Source organism: Protopterus annectens, chromosome 1.part1 (genome assembly GCF_019279795.1).
Source record: "Protopterus annectens isolate FY-2018-M chromosome 1.part1, PAN1.0, whole genome shotgun sequence".
Taxonomy (NCBI): Eukaryota; Metazoa; Chordata; order Ceratodontiformes; family Protopteridae; genus Protopterus; species Protopterus annectens.
This window is the reverse complement of record NC_056726.1, coordinates 995047031-995059992: the sequence shown is the minus strand read 5'-3', so window position 1 is coordinate 995059992 and position 12962 is coordinate 995047031. Positions and strand designations below refer to the sequence as shown.

Here is a 12962-nt window from a genome sequence, read left to right as displayed (position 1 = left end):
GATTTGTTGTTTTTTTTTCCGGCACAACAGAAAGGCATTAGCCCTTTTTCAGCACCAGTACATCAAGTTCTTGAGTTTTTAGATGCACTTTTTAATGAAGGGGTAGCTCCTCAACTACCAAACTAACTGACATTTCTAATTTTCATTTAGGAATTAACAGTTCCACCTTAGCTTCTTTACTTTGTAAGCCCTTTATAAAGAGTACCTTTCTTTTGAGACCCCCCCCCCCTTTTAAAGATACAGCTCTGCAATGGGATTTGAATTTAGGTTTACAAGTTTTAACTCAATCTCCATTGGAACCATCAGTGAAGTGTGAACTAAAATTTTTACTTGGAAAAGTTATCTTTTTGGTAGCTGTAATCTCTGCTCGAAGAGTCTCTGAACTTCAGGCGTCATCTTCTAAGCCTCTTTATTTAATTTTTCATAAAGGTAAGGTAACATTATGAACCAGCTCATCATCTCTTCCTAATCAGTCTATTATTCTTCCAGATTTCTTTCCAAATTTCACGAACAAAGGAGAATACATGTTACATATGTTGGGTGTTCACAGACACGTTTCTATTTGCATAGAACAAATAATTTGAGAAAAACAGATCAATTTGTTTCTTTTGCAGAATCAAAATTGTGCAAGCCAGTTACCAAAGTAACTTTAGCCAAATGGTTAACTTCATTATCTTTGTCTATAACAGACTGGGTTTGTGTTTGTCAAAACCTTAAAGAGCACATTCAGCCAGGTCCATGGCAACTTCTTCAGCATTTTTATCCAGGTCTTCCATAGACTATATCAGTGCAGCGGTAGCTTGACCTGATCCTCATACCTTTATTACTCAGTACAAATTGGATCCGGTCTTGAGGGGAAGAGCAATCTTTGGCACAGTAGTGCTCAAAAATATCCTTCCTTAGAGTTCTCCCAGGATTCAGGTAGCTCAGGACTCTGTCCTAGTTGAGGAATGAATGAAAATCGACAACATCAGATAAAGAAGTTATGTACTCACCGTAACTTCCATCTGTGTTGTCCATTTTCATTCTTCAACTCTCCTCCCTCTAACCCTGTACCAGTTAGTTTGAGACTTCTGGAATAACGGAAGATAATAATGGAGCCAGTGTTCCTGCCTTTGAGATCCAGATATTGGTTTTTCATCCTAGTGCTGCTTCTAAGTTTCTGTGAAACTGTAAGGCCAGCAAACAAGATCTGAGGTTTGGTAGGGGACTTGGAGCAGGCTTAGTGCAGTATTTTTTACTTATTTGACTTGGAACATGATAGGTAAGGGATGAGCTCAAGAGTTGCCATTATCCACGAGGTGTAAAAAGTGGCCATGTCAGATCCAAACCCAGGTGTTGAGAGAAGAATAAAAATGGACAACACAGATGGAACATTATGGTGAGCACACAACTTCTTTTTATGAGGGAAGAAAGGAATAAACATTTGGAATGTTCTGTGTAACAAGATTGTAAAAGAAGAGGAAGCAGCATGTTGGAAGAAAGCTGTGGTGACTGTATTACCCAGGATGGTAAAGACCCATCAGAGTCAGCCTCATTTAGAAATATTTGCGTTTTAAACCTGAATTGTAATTTTCTACATTAGCTAAGATAATGGCAGAAGTGTTACTCAAGCTAATAACGTGTCAGTATGGTTTTGTGAAAGAAAGACTAACATTTGACAACATTAATAGAACAATGGTGGTGCTCTTCCTTTTCACTGTTACAGTATCCCAAACTGTTGGGTTATCTCACCAAGTAACCTCAGGTTATTTGGCAAGATGACCCAACAGTTTTGGGATACTGCAGCAGTGGGCAGTAGGCATCTACTGTTGTGGCAAATTGTTATACAACTGCACTCTCCAGGGGGAAGCATAGTGTAGAAGAGCACTGTTGTTAGTGGGTTTTGATGCAGGGAAAGTATTTGAGTAGTTCAGTGGTAGCATTTGCATTCCTTTATAGAGTAATAGGGTTACTAAGGGGGACCTGTGAAGGGTTGGTGTCAAACGTTATGATGTGAGGGTTCTTCTGTGACAGGCTGTGTTTTAACAGAGGAACTGTTATTTACTTTACTGTGGTGGTGGTTGCTGTCTCAGTGATGCAACAGGTAACGCACTCACCTTTGGTGCTGGAAGCCCAGAAGACCGGGGTGATCAGATTGCTGATAAGTGTGCAGCATACTCCTAATGCTGTACTGCAGTGAGTGTGTCGTTCTTTGAATGAGGTGTTTAAATTTGTTCCATCTGCTTGCATTGGTGATAGCTCAGGCAGTCGTAAAAGTTTGCATGACACCAATCGGAAAACCTAGAGGACGTTCCGTCAATGCTTCTGGCAAATTTCCCCTAGTAGCAGAAATAACACATGAAGTCTCCCCTGAAGAGAGACCACTAAACCTAATAGTACTTTACCCAGTCAACAAAGGAAAAATGAAAAAAATATATATATGTATTTAGAGCCATTGGCAAACAAAATGAAATTAACAAATTCTAGGATTTAGCTGGTATGATATTCAAGATGAGCATTTGCTATAAGCAATGATATTTTGTACATGATAAATTGAGAAGGGTACAATTTAGTGTTGTACAGCATTTGAGACAGTTTTGAGTCATTTTGGGATAAGACATAAATGAAGATGAAACAAAGGCTTTAGCAGTGAACTTGTGTGCCCACGTATGAGTTGGTTCAACAGTACCCATACTTATGGGGGACATAAGGTTGAATTATTTAGATGTATAGATTTAAAAAGGATTCTGTTAAGGCAGATATGTTGATAATAACTAACCAAAACAAAACACAACAATTAGGAAACTACAACCTCATGATATGAATATGGATAATAAGGTATAAGCAGTGAAAATGTTTTTAGTCCCGTGACTCTTGTATACAGGTCAGGTATATTTCTCTTAACCAGAGAAGCATAATTTGTTAAGAATTTAATTTATTTTGAAGAGAAGAGGGCAAGAGTTCCCCTCAGAACCTTGGAATTAACACAAAAAGCACCTTCCTAATCTTTGGATATTTCTTTTTTTGGCTGAGATGGAGAGGAGCTGTAAGTGGAATCACTTGGACTCCCCATTAGATATTCCTGGGCAAATAAAACAATGATGGAGAAGACTTCTCTTATCCTCTCATGAAGTTTCTTAGTTTGGGGAAAGTGAAGGCCAGTTGGGAGAAAAGGGTGGTTGGTCAGTGGATCCCCTTTCCTCTTCAGAGGAAATTCAACAAGAGACTTTCTGTTCTCCCCTGCATTCATGTTGGGTAAGTCTTCCTGCAGACAAAGTGCTTGTGCTGGTCATGCAGAGGGCCTTGTAAGAGCCCAGTATTCTGGTTGCTATTTTCAAGCAACCAGAGAAGCTTTTGGGCCTCCCAAGGATTGGGATTGTCGGTTGAAGAGTCTTCTGTCATAGTAGGCCCAGTGGAACTGTAACTATTATATGTTCTTCTATTCCAGTGTTGCAGTATTCGACATATGGGTTTACAGTTCTCTCTAGTTCGTTCAGCCAGGTTTCCAAAGATTTTCAGTCCCTATAGGTGCATCGGACGTCTGACATGGCAGCAGATACATGGGCCATAAAAGTGATGTCTGCACACACCAGCCCTCAGAACTTTTCAGCTGCCAGTCGTACGCCAGGTGCTCCTGCTTCTTGTGAACGTCGGATCAAGAAAAATTCATTTAACTACCCCGTTGGGGATCCCTTCAGTCTTACTGTTAATTCTTATAGTCTGTTCATGTCATTCGGAAAGAGCAAGTTTAACTGTGGTTGGCAAATACCCCACAAAGACACCCACGATCAGTGTCTCTTTTGTTTAGGTAGGGAACATGACCATGAGAATTGCACAATTTGTAAATCATTTGTCCCAAAGAACTTACATCACCGCTTACAGGCTTTGCACTTGTACTTAGAGATTCAGTGTTTAAAACAATTAGCATTAGGGATGGAGGCTGTGGCAGACGCCCCATCTGAACCTCCCAAGAATAGGGCCAAGCCTTTGCTGTCTACTTCTGCTGCTGCACCTCTTCCAGCTGTTCCTCAGTCTGTGGCCAACAGCCTGGCTGATGATAAGGCTACCGCCAGTGTGGGTAAAGCGGGTACCTCTGAGGAAGCCGCACAATCTCGAGCAGACAACACGTCCATAGAGGCTACACCGGCATCTACTTTAGACGCCAGGGGAATCTTGAGTTCACTCTGGGTTCTTTGGATTCCGCTGCCACCATCCCTACACCTGACTCGAAGCCTTCTCCCAGTTGGACGCCTGTGAGGCCTCTAAAGAAAAAACAGAAAACAAAGCATGTATCTCCTTTTTCTGAAAGCATACCCGATTGGTAGGCCTTCAGTCAGTTTGTTTAATGCTTTCATGGCCCTTAGGCCTGCTGCCTTAGAAACCACTGGCACTGCCCCCCCTCCCCCCAAGTTCTAGACCTCTCATTCCTGAAAGGAGGGTAGAACTACTACTGGAGGAGGAGGAACTGTCTGATTCCTCAGAGGATTCCCTCTGTTGCTGCTCTCAGATCTCTTCCCCCCTGTGATATGGATCTCCAGAGGAAGGCTCTGTTGAATCTATCTCCCCTGTAGAGAATTTAACCTTTGGGGAAACTATCAATAAAATGAAAGACCACTTTAAATGGGAATCCTCTGATATGACTGAAGTACAAAAGAGGTTTTACTACCTGATACAAACTGACTCACCCAGTCCGCCTGCTGTCCCTCCTGTTCAACCATCCTTCCTGGATGCTTTTCCTTCTACTTCCATCAACCCGGACTCCCAACCCCCAGCCCCACGGAGAAGCGGATAGACTCTACAAAGTCCCTGAGACAGAAACATTTTTAATTAAGTGCCCTCCTGCTGATCCAGCCATTATCTCCATCTCTACTGATAGGGCTTCCAAGCTTCTTCCTACCACTACCATCCTCCCAGCTGACGAGGACAGCAAAACCATGGAGAGGTTAGGAAAGAAAATTTACACCTCTTCTACTCTGTCATTCAGAGCTACTAACTACCAAACTCACATGACCAAATATTTCTTAGCTCTGTTGGACAAGGCCACTAAGGAATTAGCTGACATTCCTGATTGTGCAGCCAAAGCTTCTTTGACTTTGCTGCTACCCCTCACCTTGCAGGTGAATAGACATTCATTAAGATGCAGTTTTGATGCAGCTGAAGCCTCAGCTAAGTCAGCTGCATGAGCTTCTGCGCTCAGAAGATACTCGTGGCTATGCCTTCAGCCTCTCCCCAGTGACTTCATGGCCAAACTTATTGATGCACCTTTGGATCACTCTGCCCTATTTGGTGAAAAAGTGGCAGACCTGTTTACATCCCTACAACAAAAAGGAAAAGTATTACAGGATCTAAAACACCTCCTGGTCTCGTCCTTCCCTAAGTTCCAGAGGAACTACCCGGCTAAGACCCAGTTTATCGGGAGGGTCTCTAGACCTATAGCCCCAAGGTCTAGAAGACAACCTCCTCCAGCTAGAGCTTCTCCTCTGCCTGTCAAGCTTTCAAACCTCCCCCCCCCCTTTCAATGATCCCTTTCCCTGACTGCCCATCTCTTTCGCTGTCTACCTGCATGGTCTCTCATTACCTCAGACAAGTGGGTTCTGCCCATCATACAAAACAGGTACTTTATGTCCTGGATCATCCCACCATCAAAGCTAGGTATACCCCAGCCACCCACCAGTCAATTACCTTTAGGTTCATAGGTTCGTAGGTTCATACTAGGCTATCTGCCCGAGGGCATTTATAAGCCTAGCCCATAGTTTTGTGGCTTACGCCACCCCTTAGTTTGGAGAAACTATACCCATTATTTAGCTGTGTCTCTGTCGAGCAGTGACACTGAGGTAACCCCTGGGGTGTATCTGCGATCTCCCATCCATTGGTCAAGATTCCTCTTGAACAAGGCCAGCGAGGTGCTCTGCCTCACATAAACCGGGATTTTGTTCCACAGCATAGGGAGTCTTTGGGTGATGAATCTATCCCTCCAGCACGTCCTATTAATAACCGTGTCGAGGTTTAAGTCACCCGCCCTTGTGGCTCTGAGGGATCTAGATTTTTTGAGATGAAGCATATTCATCAAATCTGGGTTTGACATGGCCTTGTATGTCAGGCATAGGTCACCTCTGAGCAAGCGGTACGCAACTGAATATAACTGGAGTTCTTTCAGTCGTGCCGCATAAGACAGATTTTTGAGACCCTTTATCCTTTTGGTGAGGAACCTTTGTGGCCTCTCCAGCTGCTGCAAGTGTCGGGTCAGATACATTCCGAATGGGGTATTGTACTCGATCATTGGTCTGATGAGTGATGAGTATAGGGAGACTATGACTTCCCTTGATCTAGATGTGAATCCCTTCATGATAAGGTGGGCAATGTAGAAGGTCTTCCTAACTACTTTAGCAATATGAGTGTCGAATGAAAGGCTACTGTCAACCTGGGTTCCCAGGTCCCTAATAACTTCTTCTGTGTTCAGGGGATTGCCACCTATATGGTAGCTAGGGGTAACCTTATTTTTCCCGAAGGGTATGACTATGCATTTCTTGGCATTTAACTTGAGGCCATGGCTCTGGCACCAGTTATCCGTTTCTGTGAGACCCTTCTGAAGGATATCTGTGTCGGATGTGTTCTCAACTACGGTGCCCAGTTTGCAGTCATCCGCGAGCTTTGTCAGCCATAACCCTCCTGTGTTTGCTTGTACTTCAGAAAAGTAGATGCCAAACAAGAGTGGGCCCAGGACTGAGCCCTGTGGGACACCACTTGTGACAGGCTTAGAGTCTGACATGGCGCCAGCAACTCTGACCCTGTGGGTTCTGTCACTCAGCCAGTTTGCAACCCATCTTGTAATGTATGGGTTTACATTTAGGTTGATGAGTTTTTCAATGATACCCGAGTGGGGTATTGTATCGAAAGCCTTCGCCAGGTCTAGGTAGGCTGTATGGACTGCCTTTCCTCGTCAATGGCCTTGGTGACTGTTTCGAAAAAGTCAACCAAGTTTAAAAGGCATGATCTGCATTTGACAAAGCCAAACTGGGTTGGATCCAAAGTCTGCAAATTCCCTATGTCTTTATTTATGAGATCCATTATGATCCTTTCCATGGCTTTGCAGATCAGGCTTGTCAAGCTAATGGGACGGTAATTTCCAGGGTCGGTGGAGGCACCGCATTTGTGGAGTGGGACCACAGTCACTGTGCCACTCCTGGAGTGTATCCGGAGGTGAGACTGAGATTAAACAGCTGTCCTAGCTGTGGGTTTAATTCCTCGTTGAGTTCATGGAGCACACAGCCGGGGACACCATCAGGTCCCATGGAAGCTGTGTTCTTTGCCTTGGAGAGCAGTTCTCACCTGAGCGTTAGAGATGTTTGGGGGCTACAATCATTTGGTATAGATATCTCTTCTTTAGGCGGGGAGGGTGGGGAGAAGTTTGCACTGAACCTGTCAGCCAGTATGTTGGCAATGTCTGTAGGATCAGTAATCTTCACATCATTTTGAACTAATTCTGAGCATATCTGGGAGTTTCCTCCTAGGTTTCTGACATAGCTAAAGAATGCCTTATGGTTGTCTTTAGAGTCCTTAGCTATTTTTTTCTCAAAATTAGCTTTGGATGATTTTATGAGAGCTCTTAGCTTTTTACTTATAGTGATCAGCGGTGTCTTACCTTTTAAGGATTTTGCTCTATCTTGTAGTAGCTTTCTCCTTTTGTTGTAGAGTTTGTTTATGGCTGGGGTCCACCAGACTGGACGCTTGCCTTTGGTACAAAGAGTCTTTGTTTTGCTTGGGATTGCCTGATCCATGCAGCCCTGCAGGTGCTGGTAGAAGGCATTTGTAAGTGATTCAGCGGTTTGAGTAATGTTAACCGCCGGCTCAGGGGCCTTAAAGGAGACCACACTAGTCTTTAGAAGTGTGAAGTCGGCTTTCGAGAAGTTCTTTACTGTGGTCTGTTTCATTTCGGGTGGAGGCGGGATGAGGACCTCCAGTGAGATTAGTTTGTGATCAGATCTCACCAGTGAGGGGTATACTTCTGGCGTTGAACATTGTGCTCCCATGTTCATGATGATGAGATCAAGTATGTTCTCTCCTCTTGTGGGGATGGTGACTAGTTGTTCCATGGCATTTGAGTTTATGAATTCCAGGAACTTTTGGGCTAGAGTGTTTGGGCTTGAGTAATGTTCCCAGTCTATTTTAGGGTAGTTGAAGTCACCTAGTATGATGGTGTTCGGAGATACATTTATCCCCTCCAGTGTTTTCAGGAAGGCCATATGAGGTTCCTGAGTTTGCGAGGGTGGCCTGTAACATGCTACAATTTGCAGAGCAGTCTTGCCTATGGTTAATTGCACCTGGATGGTTTCCGATGCATCGTGCGATGCCACCAATCTTGAGGTGTGGGTGTCCTTGATGAATATGGATACCCCTCCTCCTTTCTTGGTATTGTCCGGGTTTTGTGGCCGGAACACATGATATGAGGTAAAACCTGATAGTGCTGGGGTGCTCTCAGGAGCCTTGAACCAGGTTTCTGTCACAGCACAGACATCGATGTTCTCCATACTGAGAAGGGCCTCGAGTGCGTGCATCTTGAGGTTGAGACTTCTGGCATTGAGCAGCATTACCCTTAGTTTTTTTTCTTTGTTTTGTTCTAGGGTGGTAGGTTTAGAATTTGAGCCTTGCCTAAAGCCTTGAGCCTTCGTCAAGTTCTGCACACCCTTCTAATACAAGGCAGTATAGAACCAGTACCTACAGAATCAAAATGAAAAGGATTCTACTCAAGAATCTTTTTGGTTCCCAGAAAGGAAGGACTGTGGAGGCCTATTCTAGGCCTGTCACGCCTCAACCCCTTCTTAAAAGCTCCTACCTTCAAGATGCTCACTCTCCCTCCCCTTTTCCCCTTCTGCTTCCTCAGGGATTCATGGCAACCCTGGACATAAAGGATGCCTACCTTCACACACCCATAAAACCCACTTTCAGGAAATACCTCAGATTTCTGGCAGGCTCATCCCATTTTCAGTTCTCTGCTTTGCCTTTTGGGTTTTCTACTGCTTCCAGGGTGTTTACAAAATGTCTGGCTCCAGTCATCACTTACTGCAGGACGAAGGGGATTTAGATATTCCCCTATCTAGATGACCTGCTAATCCAGGCAGAGGATTCTACGTCTTTACACCCAGACCATTATGCTCCTCCTGCAGTCCCTAGGATTTCTTATATTCTTGCCAAATTCCCATCTGAAGCCAGCACAGGACATTGTCTTCCTGGGATGCAGAATTTGGTCAGACCTTATGAAGGCCTTCCTACCACCAGAAAAGGTGGTGTCCCTGACGCACCACCTACTCATTATCCTCCAATCCTCAGTGCTGACAGAAAGACAATTTCTGAGACTTCTGGGTTACATGGCAGCCACCATCCCCATGTTACCCTTAGCAAGAATGCACATGAGGAAACTACAATGGTATCTATGATCAGTGTGGACTCGGTACTTTCACCCTCTAAAGTTCAGGGTCCCCCTCTTCCCTGTTTAAAACAGGAATTGAGATGGTGGGTGGCTCAGGTAGCCCAGAACCCAGACCTCCCCCTATAAACTCCCAATTCCTCCCAGACAATGCACACAGATGATTCAGATCTGAGATGGGGAGCAACTCTAGGGCATAGAATAGTGCAAGGTTTGTGGACAGACAGACACAAACTAGACCACATAAACGTCAGAGAGGTGAGTGATCCTCCTTGCCCTACAAGCCTTCCTACCCTATCTAGAGTGGGGCCCTCTCAAGATATTCACAGACAACGCAACAGTCCTGTGGTATCTCAACAAACAAGGAGGGACAAACTCATACCTTCTATGCAGACTAGCACTGCAGGTGTGGGAACTGGCCACCTCACAGGGAATTACCCTACAGGCAGTCTACAATACCGTCCCAACACAACTCCCAGGCAGATCTTCTAAGCAGAATCATCTCACAACCATGAATGGATGCTTCATAGAGATGTCTTCCTAAATCTGGTCTACAGGTGGGGTATACCACAAATAGACCTGTTCACTTCCTCCATAAACAGACAACTTCCTGGGTACTGCACCAGGACACACGACCCCAAGGCACTGGCAATAGATGCCTTCTCGATGAGCTGGAAGGGGAAATTTCTGTATGCATTCCCACCCTTCCCCGTAATACAAAAAGTGTTGCTGAAAATTCAGCAGGACTCACCAAAAGTCTTGCTGGTGACCCCCTACTAGACAAGACAACACTGGTTCCCCTTCTCATTCATTTGTCCAAAGGCAGTAACCACAAGTTACCCCCTCCTTCAGTGGACCTGTTCACACAGCACAAGGGGACTCAAATACACCCACAGTGGCAATCCCTGCACCTTACCCTATGGCTGATAAGATTCTGATCCCCTTCAGACACCTGTACAACGGGAACGTTCTCAGTGTCCTGCAGGAGGCCAGGAAACACAACCCAAGGAAATCATATCTCTAAGTGGAATAGGTTTTCTATCTGGTGTCAGAAAAGACGAGCTGAACCCGCTGGAAAGCGATATTCCTCTAACTCTCTTACCTATGTGAACTAATGCAGACAGGGCTGTCATACTCCTGTCTGAAAGCACATTTATCTATCTCTGCCTGCCTCCCTCTGGATCCACCCCTTGCATCCAGACTCCCCGCTAAACTGTTCCTGAAATGTGTACAACACTTAAGACCACTCAGGAAACCTTCCCCTCCCCCGGGACCTTAACTGTTTACTAGAAAAACTCACTCTAGCCCCCTTTGAGCCAGCAGACAAAGCTCCCATAAAATTCTGCACGTGGAAAACAGTTTTATTGGTAGCTGTGACCTCTGCCAGAAGGGTCTCAGAGTTGCAAACTCTTACGGCCACAAAATGTGTACAACACTTAGACCACTCAGGAAACCTTCCCCTCCCCCGGGACCTTAACTGTTTACTAGAAAAACTCACTCTAGCCCCCTTTGAGCCAGCAGACAAAGCTCCCATAAAATTCTGCACGTGGAAAACAGTTTTATTGGTAGCTGTGACCTCTGCCAGAAGGGTCTCAGAGTTGCAAACTCTTACGGCCACACCTCCAATTTTAGACTTTCACCTGTACAGGGTGACTCTCAGGTTTAACCCTTCATTCATCCCCAAAGTAGTGAATGACCTATCCCTGAACCAGGCCATCCACCTGCCTACCTTCTTCCCCAACCTGCAGGGGGATATTGAGAGAGCACTTCATTCCCTAGATGTCCAGAGACAACTTAGATTTTATCTTCATAAAACCAAACCTTTTAGGAAATCTGACCAGCTGTTTGTCTCCTTCCACCGCAGAGCCCTGGGGAAAGCTGTAAGCAAACAGACCATTTTGGCCTGGATCTCCATGGAAAGATGTTGCAGGGCAGTATCAAAGCCCACTTCACCAGACCCATGGTGTCTTCTGGGGCCTTTTTTAGGGGGCTAGACACTAACTCTGTACTTGAGGCAGCTACTTGGTCCTCAGTGCACACCTTCACCAATCACTGCAAACTGAACCACATCTCCAGAGCAGGATTTGCCAGGGCTATCCTTCATGGGTTCCTGTAAACAGCATCTAAGCCACCTCCCAATCCTCAGTGAGCTTTGGCACTCACCCATATGTCGAGTACTGCAACACTGGAATAGAAGGACTTAGGAAAGTTGTGTAAAATCTTACCATAACCATAGATGTCCTCCTCTTCCATGTTGCAGTATTCCTTCCCTCCCACCTTCCCCTCTTGTCAGACTGCACTTGCTCTCCTGGGTGACACTGGACAAGCTATGCCCTTGTAGAACTGGCTCTGATGGGGGGCTTTCATATGTTCTTATGGCTGGTGCGTGCAGATGTCACTTTTATGGCCCACGTACCTGCTGCCACGTCAGACGGCCGACGCAGCTAGAGGGACTGAAAATCTTTGGAAACCTGGCTGAACGAACTGGACAGGAGAAGGGTAAACCCATATGTAGAATACTGCAACATGGAAGAAAAGGACATCTGTGGTTATGGTAAGATTTTACACAGCTTTCCTTTCATCACAAAATCATGAGAGAAATAGGAGGGCTGAGGCTGTCCTACTATGGCTGGGTGAGGGATTTTGTATGCCATGACTAATCCTCTTACATGTTGAAATGTGCCTTTGGGGTGCAGGGAGTAGTGAGGGACAGACCCCTGCTTATGCAGCGATGTCATCTCAATCCTGATCCCTGTAAAAGGTGATATTCTTAAGGCAGCTGTCTGTGTGCTTTAATGGCTGAATGCTGTATTCATGTCCCCAAGCATAAAACCTCAACCCCTCAGCTCGAAAATTGTCATCAGTCATAGCACCTTAGTTCCTCCCACCCATGTCAGCTTTTCCAGCCCCTGTGCCACTAATCAAGCTAAAGTTATCTTGGTTACAGACAGAACTTCCTTCCTTAATGCATTGGAGAACTAGAAACTGCAGTACATTGGCAAATGAGAAAAAGTAAATGGTGTGAATGAATATTGTGTAGGTTTTGTAAGGAAGACATCTGGGAAGAGTTGCATCTTTCAGTGCAGATTTCTGTAATAGGAAATTCCTTATTTGTTTATCTATTTATGGATTTAGTCTGACTAGGTCAGCAAAAGCAATCCCTTTTCAACTGTGGATCAGAGAAAAAAGTTCCATACATCAGTATGAAAAACACAAAGTACACAAGAGTTAAAAGTTTTTATAGTTGCATAACATAATACAGAGTAAGCTTGTTAACTAACAGTAGCAAAAGCAGGAGATAATCCCACTGATTTAAAATTACATTGATAATTTTCGCATTTATATATGCAAGGCAGATGCATGGTAGATCAATTTTAAAAATCAGTCACATTCTTGTACAGTTTTATATTGGTATCTGAGCGCAATAGAGGTAATAGTTGCAATTCAGTACAGAGAAAAAAATAGTAGTAATGAAAAGTTCTTGGGTAATAGCCTAGTAGATTTTGTAAAGATTAGATAAAGTTTGGAGGGTGGCCTAATGGTTAAGGTGTTTGCC

At 44.6% G+C, this 12962-nt stretch overlaps 1 protein-coding gene across 8 annotated transcripts in view; it reads left to right on the top strand.

The window, feature by feature from the left end:
• CNOT3 (CCR4-NOT transcription complex subunit 3) overlaps positions 1-12962 on the top strand; it is a 2226181-nt gene that overhangs the window by 1748958 nt on the left and 464261 nt on the right. The gene's annotated exons all lie outside the window — the stretch shown is intronic.